The sequence below is a fragment of the Pongo pygmaeus genome, chromosome 1, assembly GCF_028885625.2.
Source record: "Pongo pygmaeus isolate AG05252 chromosome 1, NHGRI_mPonPyg2-v2.0_pri, whole genome shotgun sequence".
Classification (NCBI taxonomy): domain Eukaryota; kingdom Metazoa; phylum Chordata; class Mammalia; order Primates; family Hominidae; genus Pongo; species Pongo pygmaeus.
In genome coordinates this window covers 188,623,649-188,638,394 of record NC_072373.2, presented here as the reverse complement: position 1 = coordinate 188,638,394, position 14,746 = coordinate 188,623,649, and the positions used below count along the sequence as shown (strand labels likewise).

Genomic DNA, 14,746 nt, shown 5'->3' with positions numbered 1-14,746 from the left:
GGCCAGGGTGGGGAATATGACAAACTCAGGAGCCTATGCTGCATCCAAAGAGGGCAGCCACTGTAACTAACTACTGCCCAGGGGAACACGGGGCCAATGTCGCCAGATCTTCTGATGGTTCAAGAGAAGGCAGAAATCTATATTTTAGTGTCAAATCTCCCACTTGTTAAATGACAACTAATCTAATTTTTTACAAGAAAAAACACTATGCAGACTGAAGAATATACATCCACTGAGCAAATCTGGCCAAGGAATACCAGGGTACAACTTTTGTTTTGTAAAGTCAGCTCAAAAACAGGACATCAGTAATTTATCACACTCAACAGCAATGTTTCTCAGGGGGGCTCAGTGTGAAGATTTCATTAGTTGGAGTAACCAGTACTCTCAGTCCCCTTTCACAGCACCTGCCCCCATCTTCTCTACCAATCCTGGTACAAACTTCCACCAACTTTTAACCATGAGAGACAGAAGGCTTATTGAAATGCATTTGGGCTTTGAAATCAAGTGGGTCTGGACAAAAAAAAAAAAAAAACCTCAGTATTACCTCCTAGCATTATTCCTTAACCTCTCCAAACCTCAGTCTACTCATCTGCAAAATGGGGATGCTAATTCCTACCTAAAAGGGTTCTTGGGAATAATGATTATTATTAACAGACTAGGAGCGGCCCCTTCCTAGAGAAAGGCGTGATACTTGAAAATCTGAAATTGTAATACAGAATGTTCATAATAAGCTATTGCCATCTACACCTCCTTGTGGAATAAATAGAGGGTAAAAATGCATTTAATAAATAACACAAGGATGGAAAATACAGCTCTCTGAAGACCCAGGTCTTCACACCAATGTAGTTGCTTGTGAACCTAGTCCAGAATGTCTAAGTTTGTAGAAACTAGCACTAATTAGAATTCATAGACATCAATTATGTGATTATTCAAGAATTCTCTCAACTCTTAAATCCATTTTTGTATGCATATTACAACACAACACTGAGTCAAGTAAAGGCATGCCAATTCTCCAATGGCCAAAAAAAAATTAATCCTGTAGTTCCAGGAGACACAATTAGGAAAAGAAAGCCCTGTTTCCAAAGTGTCAGCTACAACGCTGTTTCCACCAGTGGCTGGAATGCAAGAGTCTTCCATCCACTGATGAATGCAGAAAGCAATTGCTGCAAGAGGTCATTTCATAACCACTGGAAATACTGCCTTTCTCCCACCCAACCCTGCCCTGTGCTTTCTGGGGAAGAGTCACCCTGTGAAGAAGCCATCAGGTCAGAGGCAGAGACTACAAGGAACCCTTGGCTTTATACCACACAGCACACCCTAGAGCAAGTTTGTCCAACCTAGAGCCCAGGAGAGCTTTGAATGCAGCCCAACAGAAATTCGTAAACTTTCTTAAAACATTATGAGATTATTTTGCGATTTTTTTTAGCTCATCAGCTGTCGTTAATGTTAGCATATTTTATGTGTGGCCCAAGACAATTCTTCTTCTTCCAATGTGGCCCAGGTAAGCCAGAAGATTGGATAACCCTGCCCTAGAGGGTCATGCAACAGGAAAGGGGGCATCCCAAAAGGAAACATGAGAACTATGCTCCCTCCAGGAACTGAAAGAACTCTCCACAACTGATACCAAAAACACGTTTCTCCTAGCAAAGAACTCTAAGTAGGCTTCTTCTCTACCAAGGAGGTTTAAAAAGAAAGAAGTGTGTCTCTAACCACTGTACTTTCCCACCAAGAAGAGCTGAGCTCCCCCATTCCAGATTTGCCTGGGCCTATTCTTACTTCTCAGGCCCTCGTGGCTCTTATAATCACACACGTCGATTATCGGTTTTCCTCCGGGGAGGCCCAAGCACCAGAAAATCACTTACATCCTTCACTGCCAAGCCTCTCCTATTAGGCAGGCAATCTGTAATTATTTATGCTATTTTCTAGATTTTAAAAAAGGAGGGGTGTCTAAGATATAGGTCAATATCAGCCAGCAGTTGACAATCATTGAAGACGGGTATTGCGTAAACAGGGGTTCAGTATTCTATTTTCTCCATTTTTGTACGTGTTTAGAATTTTACATAATGAAAAAGTTTTAAAAAGGAGGGTCGAAGGAGGACACAGATATAACCTGAAAACAAAACCAAATGTTCTTCACTATTTACTCATGTCTAGATGCAGAAAAACCTGGGAAGTGCTCAGACTCTCTCATCAACAGCCTAGAGGGTTCATGTGCCCTCAGAGTGGAGACTGTATCTTCTAAGCACTACTCAACGTCCTTAACAAAATAACCTTTGAAAAATGCCCTAGAACTTTTCAAAAGTATTCTGGAAGAACCCAGTTTCCCTTCTTGACCTTCCCTTCTAGATCTGCCTCTACCAATTACCCCTACAGCCTGTTCTTCCTACAACGTCCTCTACTTCCTGTTCCGGACTACTGTGCTGAACAACCCAGTTATTGAAATACTTCCTGGGTGGCAGGCAAATGCCTGTGTTCCAGCAGGTTGTTTAGCTGTTTCTTCCTCCTGGATGTCAGATGTGATCAGTTTGTAGGAATATTTTGTATTTTCTTCTTCTTCCCTTTAAACTCAATTTGCTCCTAGTAAGATTTTTTTTTAATTGCCTACAGTGGAGTTTTCCAACTTCAACACTGTTAAGATTTGGGGCTGAATAATTCTTTGTTGTGGGGGCTGTCCCATGCATTACAGGGTGTTCAGCCACATCCACGGTACCCACTTGATGCCAGTGGCACAAACACCACCCCAACTTTTGACAACCAAAATATCTCTAGGTATTGTCAAGTGTTTCCTGAGGGACAAAATCACCTCTGGCAAAGAACTACTAGTCTAAAAAATATTGAAAATCCAAGAACAATATTGTCCTGGCCCCACCCCCCAAAAAAGGAGATTATACAGTTTTTTTCCCACATATACAATATCTTCCAACTTATAAATTTCTAAATATAAATACTTCGTAAATGTTGTATCCTAAGCCAGAAGTATATAAAGTAACAAGAGTAAAATTAATTTAAAACCTTCACAACTATATTTTCTCTGTCTTCATGGTTTCCTGTGTGAATCTGCTCTGACTTCATGGTTTCCTGTGTGAATCTTATTTGTTTCTTCCAAATTATCCTGTTTTCCAGTCAATGTGGTAATCAAAATATTGTGCTCCAAGCCCTCTTTGAACGCCACATAATCTGTGTTTAAATTGGAAAGAAAAACTTCCAATGACTTTCTCAGTACTCCCCATGACATGCACTGGCTCTCCAGCACCTATTTAACAGTTGTCACTGGACAACAGGATCCCCTAAAACGACATTTCCCTACAAAATCAGAAAAAAGCATAGCCAATGCATCCCCGGCCCAACTCCAAACAGTCACACCCCAACCCCATCTCTGTGTAACCACAGGAAGGCAGCATCCTCTCACACACAAAATGCTCCAGCCCTACAGCTCCCAGTTCCAATTCTGTATTTAAGACTCGGAGTCAGAAAGACTCACTGGTGCAGGCTCCATCTCACTGCCACCTCCTTCAACTCTGAGTGAAGGAGGAATACCCGATTCCCAACCTGACCAAGAAGTGCAACGGGAGGTTAAATGAGCCAGTGTCACAAGCTGCAACACCCACTGGGAAATACCACAATTTTTCTTCATTAGGCAGAGGGTTTCCCACCATATTTAAATGGTACACTCTCTTCTTAAGGAATCTGTTTTTGGTCTGCACAGGTCTTGCATTAGCCACAGTCTACGATACAGCTTTGGGGGCTATGTGTTCAAAACTGTCTCTCCTCTCCACCCCACTGGATTTCCCAGCTCCAATTAGCGGCTCTCCCAAGCCTCCATCCTCTTATTGCCCCCCTCCCCCACCATTCCCCTGGGAATGTCGTCTTGTTCCTCCTCTCCCTTGCTTATGGACAGGCAGTTGCTGGGTGCAGGGATTTTGCCTTCCAGGGTCCATTCCTTCCTGGACCCATTTCATGCCACTGCTGGTCTCAGTCTGGATCCCCTCATCGTAGATTCTGGCCACGGCCTCCTAACTGGTCTCCCTGGTTTGGCCTTTCTCCTCTAATTTAGCTTTCATTCTGACAATGGATAGTCTTTCAAGAGCACAAGCTAGAACAGCCAGAAGCCTTCTGTGGTTTCCCATTCCTTAGCACCAGATACAATCCTGTCTTCTTTGGTGCAGTTTGTGAAGCACACCAAATGTTTGACCCTGGAGGTGTCCAAGCAGGAGCAGGACGAGCACTGAGTGGGACAGGTGCCCACATGCAGAGGGATTTATCCACTGGATAGATGGTGGAGGGAAACAGGAGGAGGGAGTTAAACTAAATGACTTTTAAAGTTTCCTTTCAAGCCTGACTTCCCATGATTCTGGGAACTCTTTGGTCTGCCATGCAAGTCCTACCATCATCTGACCCCTAAAAAGTGATGCCTCCTGCAAAGTGATGCCACACGGTCCCCTATAATGCTCCTCACATGGTCCTGCACATGGTTACCCCACCTCTATAGGATGACTTCTTTTAATTGTCTTGTTGTTTTTTTTTTTAATTACAAAAGTAACACTTCTTGGTGCAACAAAATAAAACAATACTGAAGTATTAACATTAAGTCCTCAACCACTGCACTCCCATGGGTAGCCACCGGTTTCAGCAGAATATATGCCCTCCTAGTCCTTTCCTATGACACACACTCCATTCACTTGACACCTGGTCTTATGCTGTGCCTTAGGAAGAAGGATATTTAATTCTTATCTGCATTGACTTATCTCTCCAGTTCCCTAGGGTAGCAAGGCTAGTTAGTTCATCTGCTTCAATTGCTGTTTTTCCACCAGTGAGGAATTGAAAGGGAAGGAGATAAGGTTTCTTGCTCAAAATCACAGATTAGCTGGTGGCCTAGAGTTAAGACCAGAACAAGAACTCCTAACTCAATGTTTGTTATTACACTGTAAAGTGCTCTTCTCCTCCCCACTGTGCAGAATATCATATTGTACAGACAGCAGGTAGAAATAATTGCCTCTTGAAAGCATAGGGGCAGGATAGTCCAGTGGTTAAGAACTTGGACTTTGAACTCAGGCTACCTAGGTTAGAATCTGGCTGTCATTTACTTAACTATGTGACCTGAGTCAAGCAACTGGGCCTCAATTTCATCATCCCTTCCTTATAGGACTGTTGTAAAATTGTAGCTTAATATATTTAAACCCCTCAAAACAGTACGTATGTTAATAAAATATGCTATCCTACCTCTAATGTAACACCCAAAATACAATAAATATCTTCCTTATTAAAACATAGGCTGGCAAATTAAAACCAAATCTTGTTAGCTCTGAATTTTGTCTAAAAATAAATTAGCATGGGTGAAAACTCACACAATATTAGTCCAAAACAGATTTAAGTGACACAAGAACTGTAATCATTACTACAGGAAGGAATGACCTCATAAAGACCTCATACATCAGAAGCATTGTAACATTTACTGCACCAAATAATAAATTTTTTTAAAAATCTTAACAGCCTTTATCAGTAATTATCTAAGTAAAGTGGGCTGCAAATCTGTTAGAGAACTGTTTTTGCCATGATAATATTTCTAGTAAATTGCTGCTTCTATACCAAAACTACTGATGTTGCAGAACCGGCATGCTAATAGAAAGATTATTATAGAAACACTATTAAAATGAATCAGGTATTATTAAAGATTCAACACTACAACAGGGCCTGATTACAAGGGATTTCAAGCTGTATTGCTTAACGGGCAGATAAAAGTGCTAATTAAGTCCACTATTAGAGGTTATCCCTAGGCAGGACTGTACACTCAGGTAGCAAGAGGTCTTCAGACTAAATGAGGAACCAGTAACGCCAACCCAGCTGGATACAGCCCTACTGGGAATATTGGGAGAGAATGGTAAGAGCCAAGGTTTTCTGCACACGAAGGTAACCTGGTAAAGCAGACAAGTATCCAAACTTATTTGAACCTCAGTGTTTTCCTCAACTGCTTCATCAGCAACACTTCTGATTCCTCCTTTCTTGAGTTAAGAAAACCAAATAACCCACCATAAACTGAAGACCCTCAATAAATGGCACAATCAGCGGGAGGCAGAGAAAGCCGTGCCATTATTACCAAAGCCTCCTCGAGCAACCAGAAGACATGGAATCGCTCTCTCACCTTGGCCAAAAGCATCTCTCCACGCAACCAGAGCCTAGAGTTCTCAGAGGTTTTTAAAGAGTTGCCAGACTGAAGGCATTTCGTTCCAGGATCTTATTTAGCTTTCCCATCTTGTTAATTAACTAATTAGGGATGGGAAAGCAACTCACCAATACAAAGTGTCAGGAAAATGCTAAGTAAATTTGTCCAACTGGTCTAAATGTCAATGCTAAATTAAGAAAGGGGGCAAGCGCGAGAGACTGAGCCGTCCCCAGACTGCTGCGATCCAGAGCCCGCTAACGTAGAGACGGAGAGACCCGGGCGCCCTGCAGCAGCAGCCTCCCGGCCCAGAGCCGGGCTGCCGGCAGGACTTCTGGAAGGGAAACCTGGACCAGGGCCACCCCGGGCACAGGGAACGCGGCTGGCGAGGCGCATCCTCGCCGCTCAGTCTCCTTCTCCCCGCATCTCTCAGACGTCAACAAACCCCTGACCACAAAGTGAAACTTTCCCGGCCCCCGCTGTCGCGCCGGGTCTCTGCCCTCTGCCTGGGAGCGCGTTGCGGGGACAGGTGTGGGGCCGGGGCTGAGGAGGGGCCCCCGCCCTAGGGCCGGAGGTTGTGTAATCGGCCCGGGAAAGGGGGCTCGGGACAGCTCCCCGCGCCGGAGCTGCGGAGGCCAGACGGGGGACCCCAGCTGTGGGGGCCGGCGCCCGGAGGCGTGGGGGGGATGGGGAGGGCTCTCGTCCCGCCCCTCGGGACCGCCCCCGGGCGCAGTGGGGAGCTGCGGCGCTGACACGGCCCGGAGAGGGCGACCGCGCGGCAGACCGAGCCCGAGGAGGGGGGCGCGATGGCTCGGCAGCCGCGGCCAGCCTTACCTGCGCGCCGGGCCGGGGCGGCGGGAGGCGGCTTGGGATGCCGGGGTGGCGGGCGGCGGGCGGCAGCGCTGGCAGCCACCCGGGCCACGGCATGCGAGGAGCCGCGGCGCGGCGGCGGGCGCGGGACTGACAGCCCCAGGCCCCGCCTCCAGACCCCGGGCCCCGCCCCCTTCCTGGCCGCGCGGCTCGCCCCGCCTCCTCCGCCCACCGCCGGGGTCAAACTGGGTCCATCGGCTCGGAGGGCGGGGATGCTCGCTTTCGATTGGCCCCAAAGGTGCCCGCCCCGCCTACTCCCCGCCCCTTCCTTGGCAGGGAAGAGGCGCGTGCGCGGTGGCTGGGGAGGGTAGCGGTTACGCTGAGCGCCGGCGTTGCTGGTCCCCGACCTCTGGTACCAGGGCATCGTTTTTTCATCCCGGGCAGCTGGGACCCCGGGATGACCTAAGGAACAAGGATTCAGACGCAGACTCCACGGTGAATTGGCTTTATTCACCTGTGAACGAACGTCCAGGAGAAAACCAAACCCGAATGGGCCAGGCTCTAACCAGAGGAGACCCCAAAATTGTGATCTGCATCAGAAAACGAACCAGCCAACCGGTTCCCGGCTAGGGGTGCTTTATTCAAGCGCTGGGTTCGCTCCCTGGTCAGCAAGTATGAGGTATTTGCAGAGGGTCTAGAAGATGTGAAGGGAGATTAGCCCGCATTTAGGGCTGTGCCAAACAGAGAGTGAGTGATGCTGAAGAAAGTGGCCTCCTCTGCTTCAGCCCTCCCTCCTTCTCCCCAACCCCTGGCTCTCCCACCTCTCCCTCCGCACCGGCGCCCTACCCTCAGCCTGTAAACAGTATCAGGTCTCGCCCAACAAAAATCAATGGAGACCCAGCAGTTCCACTCAAGAGAACTAGAAACATGTCTGTACTAAAACTTGTACACAAATGTTCATAGCAGTGTATTCAGAAGGCCAAAAAAGGAAACAACTGAATGTCCATCGATTGACAAATGGATAAGCAAATTATGGTCTATCCATACAATGGAATAGTATTCTGCCATAAAAAAATAATAAGGCCGGGCGCGGTGGCTCACTCCTGTAATCCCAGCACTTTGGGAGGCCGAGGCGGGCAGATCACAAAGTCAGAAGATCGAGACCATCCTGGCTACCACAGTGAAACCCCGTCTCTACTAAAAAAATACAAAAAATTAGCCGGGCGTGTTGGCGAGTGCCTGTAGTCCCAGCTAAGTGGGAGGCTGAGGCAGGAGAATGGCGTGAACCCGGGAGGCAGAGCTTGCAGTGAGCCGAGATCGCACCACTACACTCCAGCCTGGGCAACAGAGCGAGACTCCATCTCAAAAAAAAAAAAAAAAAGAAAGAAAGAAAGAAATTCTGTTACATGCTACAACATGGATGAACCTTGAAAACACTATAGTGCTCAATGAAAGAAACCAGTCACAAAAACCCACATAGTGTGTGATTCTATTTATATGAAATGTCCAAAATAGGCAAATCCATAAAGACAGTAGACTAATGGTTGCCAGGGACTGGGAGGAGGGGGGAATGAGGAGTGACTGCTTAATGAGTACAAAGCCTCTTTGGGGGGTGATTAAAATGTTAAGGAATTAGACGGTGGTGATGACTGTACAACTTTGTGAATATAATAAAAAACCACAGAATTGTATAAAAGGGTGAATTTTATGGTATGTGAATGATATTTTAATTTAAACCAAAAATCCAAATGACAAAAAAATTTTTAAAAATTAAAAAAAAAAAAAACCTCTCTTGACACTGTATGCCCTCCAAGTTACCATGCAGTTAACCAGCCCTTCTCATCCAAGATTCTTGCAAGGGTAGCCCACACGTTTTTACTCCCACTTATACATTAGCTCCCTAGAATGTGGCTTCTGCCTGCACCAGAGCTCAAATCTGCTCTCTCCTTGAAATTTTATCCTGTGGCTTTCTATGACCCTGCACATTCCTGGTTCTCCTCCTCCTTCCATTCTTTGTCTTTTGATCTGATTTTCTTGGCAAATCTATTTTAATCTTTTCAAAGATCAAAACTTATTTTGATCTCTTCTGTGGCTTCTTCCAGAATCCTTCCTAGGTTATATCGTCCATGCCTATGAGTTCAGTTCAGTTACTATGCTTCAAATTCTAGCCTCCACCTGATGTCCCACAGAGTTCTTAAACTTGGAGTGTCATAAGCTATTTGTCATCTCCCCTTCCCTATCCTCTATTTTCTCTCCAGTAATAATATCTACTACCACATTCTAGGACCTGGGAATCATCCTTGATTCTGCCCTCTTCCTTCTCCTAAAGTCAATCACCAATTTTTATCTCATAAATATTCATAAATCCCACAATACTACCATAGCCTTGGTCCATATCTCCACTGTCTTTTGACTTTTAATTCCCTTCATCTTTAGTGCCCTTCAGATCTAGTTTCCACACAGCTGTTGAAGTGGACACCCATTACTTCAGCCAGCGTAGCTCTTTCTTAGGGTAACATCATGCTGATTTTCCTTCAGGAGCTCACTCCAAGAGATATGGGCTTGGGGAGACTGCCAGTGAAGATGATGACTTTACCTGGCCCAGGCCAGGTGTGCCCCCAAGCTGGAGCACTATGACATCTTTCATTTGGAATTTGAATCCTAGGTGGAATAAGGCTGGAGGCAGTTGGCCCTGATACTTCTTGACAGAGGGGACTTGCAGTTGACTCCTGCTGTGTAGTTTCTGGGAAATTCCTTAAGAGGCTGGGTTCTTCAAATTTTTATTGGGTTTTCTGAAGGATCCCATATCTCTCCAATGCACTACCCTGTAGGAACTTAATTAGAATTATCTTCAACCAAAGAATCTGATATAGAAATGTGTCTAAGACACAAATGAGGTCTTTACTGAAAACTCATTAGAGGCATTCCATCACCTATGGGAAAGACGCTAAGCTCCGTAATACAAGCCCCAAGACCCTCCATTACTCTGTTCCAGGCTGCCTGTCTGCACCTTCTCACCCTACTCCTTACCTTGCCCTTACATCTCTGCCCTTCTGAATTATTTGAGGTTTCACATAACCTATGAGGTTTCATGCCTCAATACTCATGAGTCCCCTCTGTAGAATCCCTCCCTGTTCCCATCCAGCCCACTTGAGAAAGCCTTCCCTGGCTCTTCCCTGATCCCAACATTCTGCCTTCCTCTGTGTTCTCAAGGCACCTGATTTTCCCACCCACTCACTGTCATGGTATTTCACCTACCTGCTTTGTTATCTGCCTCTCCCACCAAACACGGAGTTCCTCGAGGGCGGTGCCTTCTTTTCTGTTTCTCTGCCTCCATAAATCCTGAGTAAGAGAAAGGGATCCCAATACAGGACATTAACAAATCTTTTGACCAGAGAGATGAAAATCCAGGCTGGAGGCATCTCATATAGGCTATCAAAAAAATTTATTCCTGTTCTGAAAAACATTCCAGAACACTACCAAGACCCTAGTAAGACTGGCGGACACTTATTTAAATGATAGCTCTCATTCTCTAAAATCTGAATTTCTCCTGAAAGCCTTCATGCTTTAATGAGATTCAAAATTAGTTAACTCAGACAATTGTCTTCATCACTGTGACTAAATGACAAAGTGTGTTTTTATACATATTTTTGTACATATTTGAAGAATAAACAGAATGTAAGCAAGCAAATTCATGGTTCTGTTTGGATGGCTATTGTGAAACATGTACCTTAAGTGGAATTATATAACCATCCATCTGCAAACGTTGAGTGAGGAGAGCTGGATTTCAGTCACAGCTTAGCCATGACCAGCAGCTTGACCTTGGATAAGTCATTGCCCTTGGACACCTGCTGTCAGCCTTCCCAGTATCCATTTCTTTATTCTCCCACCATTGGAACACCCCACCCCCAAAAAAATTTGGGAAACCACTTTTTCTCCGTTCTAACCTATATGGTATTATGGTTGTTCACCTGACCCCAGACTCCAGGAGTTGGGCCTGATTGTCTTAAAGCCATTGTTTCTATCCCATCCACCTGGCTACAGAAGTTAGTTCAAGGGCAGTCCTGAAACCCAATCAGAGCAAAGGGATTTGAAACACACTTGCAAATGGCTTCTGGCAAAGAAAAGTTTCCTCTGCCTGTAGTAGATCCTACCAATGATAGATTGATGATAGATCAATGATAATGCAGCCACGTGTGACCACTAGGATAGAGATGAGATTGCCAGGCAGTGAAGGAATACTGAGGAAAGCAGAATGGGAAAAGAAGCAGAAAGTTGGTTATACTGCTGGGCAGTGAACAACTGGGTCAAACACCACCTGAAGCTGATAGACCTCTATGTGCTTGTTATGTGAACCAATCAATTCCCTTTATTGTTGGAATTTAGTTTGCTGTCTATACCATAAACAGTTCTAACAGTAACAATCTCTCTGGGCCTCCATTTTTCATAGATAAAAGTAATACGGATAACCTCTAAGGAGGCTGCTGGAGTGCCGGGAGGAGGCCGTGGGAACACCGTCACCTGGTCCAAGGGCCTGGGTTTGCTGCTTCCAGCCAAACACGCGCATATCAGGCCAGGGCCTTCAGACCTCAAGGAAGGCATTCATCCCAGGCCAGGTGGACTTCTGATGCAGGTTGAGAACAAAAAGAAGCACCTGGACATTCCCCGGAGCCCTCTGCGTGGTCGCGCTTCAGTGGAATTTGGGGGCCCTTGGCTGCCAGCCGTGCTTGCTTGATAGCAACAGAAACCAGTTCTGCCCGACTCTGTGCCACAAAAAAGCCACACCCACTCGTCTGACACCCACCCCATCAAGAGTCCATGCTGCTGGGCCCTGAGGGAGGGGAGGGCTTTGTGGTCAGGCTCCATGGCCCGTCCTGGCCCTGCTCTGTCGAGGATGCGCAGGACGTCCTCTCCAACTGCACCATGCCCCACCGGGCTGCAGGCGAGTTCCATCCACACCACAGAGGGGTAGGCAGAGTGGTGAGGCTTTTGTTGAACTTGGATGAGAAGAGAACATAAAAATGGCCCTGGAAAAAGACCGGGAAAGCATGGGACACCGGCGCATTGCGGTGTTCAAGTCCCACTGAACCGAGGTGAGTTGGGTGTTGAAGGAAGCACCGTGGTCCCAACAGTGCGGGCAGCGCCAACTACGGCTTCGCGCTCGAACTTCGAGGACTCGCATCTGGATGCACAAAGAAGAAATCGTTCAGTTCTTCTCAGTGTTGGAAATCCCAAGAGTTGGCCTCGCAGGAGTTAGCTGAGAGGCTCTCGGAACGCCCAAGGAGAGGACAGGGCACAGGGACATGGAGCTGTTCAAGAGCAGCCAGGAGAAAGTTAAGTCGGACTCAGGTCCCCCTGAGGCTCGTATCCGTGCAGCCCCGGACCCCCTGTGACCGGCCGGGGCCTCTGGGAGCTACCCTGGCATCGTGAAGCAGGCAAGCGCAGGATACGGGGCCACGAGGAGCATAGCGGCCTCTGCACCACGGAGCTGCTTGGTGGGGGGTGTGGGGGAAACTCAGCTACTGTCTCTCCGGAATGTATGACTACAAATATGGCGACAGTGAGGTGACAGGGCATAGCACCACGGCCATTGCCTCTGGATGAGGGGCTGCCATACAAAGCGACCAAGAGCGACATTTACAACCTCTTCTCTCCTCCCAACCTGGCGAGAGTCCACACTGAGATGGGCCCACATGAAAGAGTGACCGGCAAAGCAGATGTTAAGTTTGCTACTCAGGAAGAAGCAGTGGCAGCTACCTCCAGAGACAGGGTCAGCATGTGGCACAGATACATGGAACTATTCCTGAATTTGACAACAGGGGCCAGCAATGGGGCGTACAGCAGTCGGGATGCGAGGCATGGGCTTGACCACCTACAGTGGCCTGAAGAGCCAGTCAGTGAGCGACTGTGATGGGGCTGGCCACAGCGGGCAGAACAGCATGGGTGAATAGGACTCGTTTTGTTAGCAACGCTTGAATTATTTCAATCAAATTTTCACAGGCCGCCAACAAGCAGTGAAGAGCAGTTATAATGGAGGAAGCTGTGGGACCCATTTTGCACCAAGAGTTTGTGAAATCTGGATTTAAAAATTACCTCTTTAGGCCAGGCGCAGTGGCTCAGGCCTGTAATCCCAGCACTTCCGGAGGCCTAGGTGGGTGGATCACTTGAGGCCAGGAGTTCACAACCAGCCTGGCCAGCATGGTGAGACCCCTTCTCTACTAAAAATACAAAAATTAGCCAGGCGAGGTGGTGGGCACCTGTTATCGCAGCTACTCGGGAGGCTGAGGCACAAGAATCACTTGAACCCAGGAGGCGGAGGTTGCAGTGAGCCAAGATGCACCACTGCACACCAGCCTGGGCAATAGAGTGAGACCCTGTCTCAAAAAAAAAATATATATATATATATATATATATATATATTATGTATACCTCTTCAGTGTTTTCTCATGCAAAATTTTCTTCTAGCATGTGATATTGAGTAAACTAAAACTATTTTCAGCTTTTCTCAATTAACATTTTGTTAGTATACTTCACAGAGAAGTTATCCAAGTTTAAGTGTGTTACACGTGGACCTTTTACACCACATCACAGTGAACACACTGGGGAGATGTGCTTTTACACCACATCACAGTGAACACACTGGGGAGATGTGCTTTTTTGGAAAACTCAAAGGCATCAGCTCCCTGATTCAAAGAAATGTTTCTCATGTTTGTTCATTCTAATTTATATTTTCATTTAAGATCCTTTAGGTTAAGTCGAAGCTTTTTAAAAGCGAGTTTTGAAAATTGAGACACAATACTAATACTGGAGGAATTGGTGAGGCCTTGGCTTAAAACTTTCTTTGTACTATGATTTCCTTTTGGGTGTATTTTGCTAAGTGAAACTTGTTAAATTTTTTGTTAACTAAAAGTTTTTCTTAAAATGAAGACTTTTTCACAATGACTGGCACAGATTATCTACTCAGCAAAAGATAGTGAAATGACTGGGTGGTTCAAGATAATTCATTTTAATGGTAATGTATTGAAGTGTGAATTTAAAAATAGTTTCATACATTAAATCTATGATCTCTCTTATATTCTAATAATGAGGCTAAATAAAAGTCTAATAAAAATATTTTTTAAAAAAGAATTCTGCCAGTTCTCACATCCTATGAGTCTTTCTGAAGGGTAAATACACTCATGAAAATTTAAATGTATTGTCTTTTATCATTAAGCACTAAGGAAAGTAGGACTGTCCAGTTTAACCCAACAAAATAAAGCTAAGACTAGAAATGCAAAGAGAAATCCTTCATCTTTGTCCTGTACTAGGAGTTACCCTGACCTCCACCTCCCCTGCTAGCCCCCTATACTTCAGCCACTTATTCCTCTACTCTGAGAATAGTTGGGGGTGGGGGATAGTAATCTGGAAAGGAACCTTATAAAGTGGCCCTACTTTAAAAGACTTTGGATTCAGTCGCAGACACTATTCTTGCTGATGCCCCTTTTTGGCCTCGGACCCCTTGTTCAGGTTCTGACCTCTTCTACCCAAACTCTTTGACATGAGTCTTCCCAGATCACTCTCCTCTGCCTTCTCTCCCTCCCCAGATCTGACCCCTGGATTATATATTTAGCTTGGCTGCATGCCCTCATGTCTGCATTCCCAGCCCTGACCACCTTCAATCAGTTGAAAGTGGTGATATATTAGTCAGGCAACTCCAAAGCACAGGTTAGTTTATCTGTAGCAACAGGGCCTAAAGGAAGAAGTCCAGGGACGGTTATTTAGTGGAACAGAGTCACTTAA

General features: G+C 46.0%; 1 protein-coding gene across 2 annotated transcripts in view; it reads right to left on the bottom strand.

Annotated features, from left to right (window-relative positions):
- The window catches only part of HIVEP3 (HIVEP zinc finger 3), a 534,394-nt gene extending 527,276 nt beyond the window's left edge, over positions 1 to 7,118 (bottom strand). For both annotated transcript variants that reach the window (XM_054492548.2, XM_054492562.2), the window contains exon 1: positions 6,992 to 7,118. The gene's annotated coding sequence lies outside the window, so the exon portion shown is untranslated. The remainder of the gene's footprint in view (positions 1 to 6,991) is intronic.
- Positions 7,119 to 14,746: the final 7,628 nt, after the last annotated feature.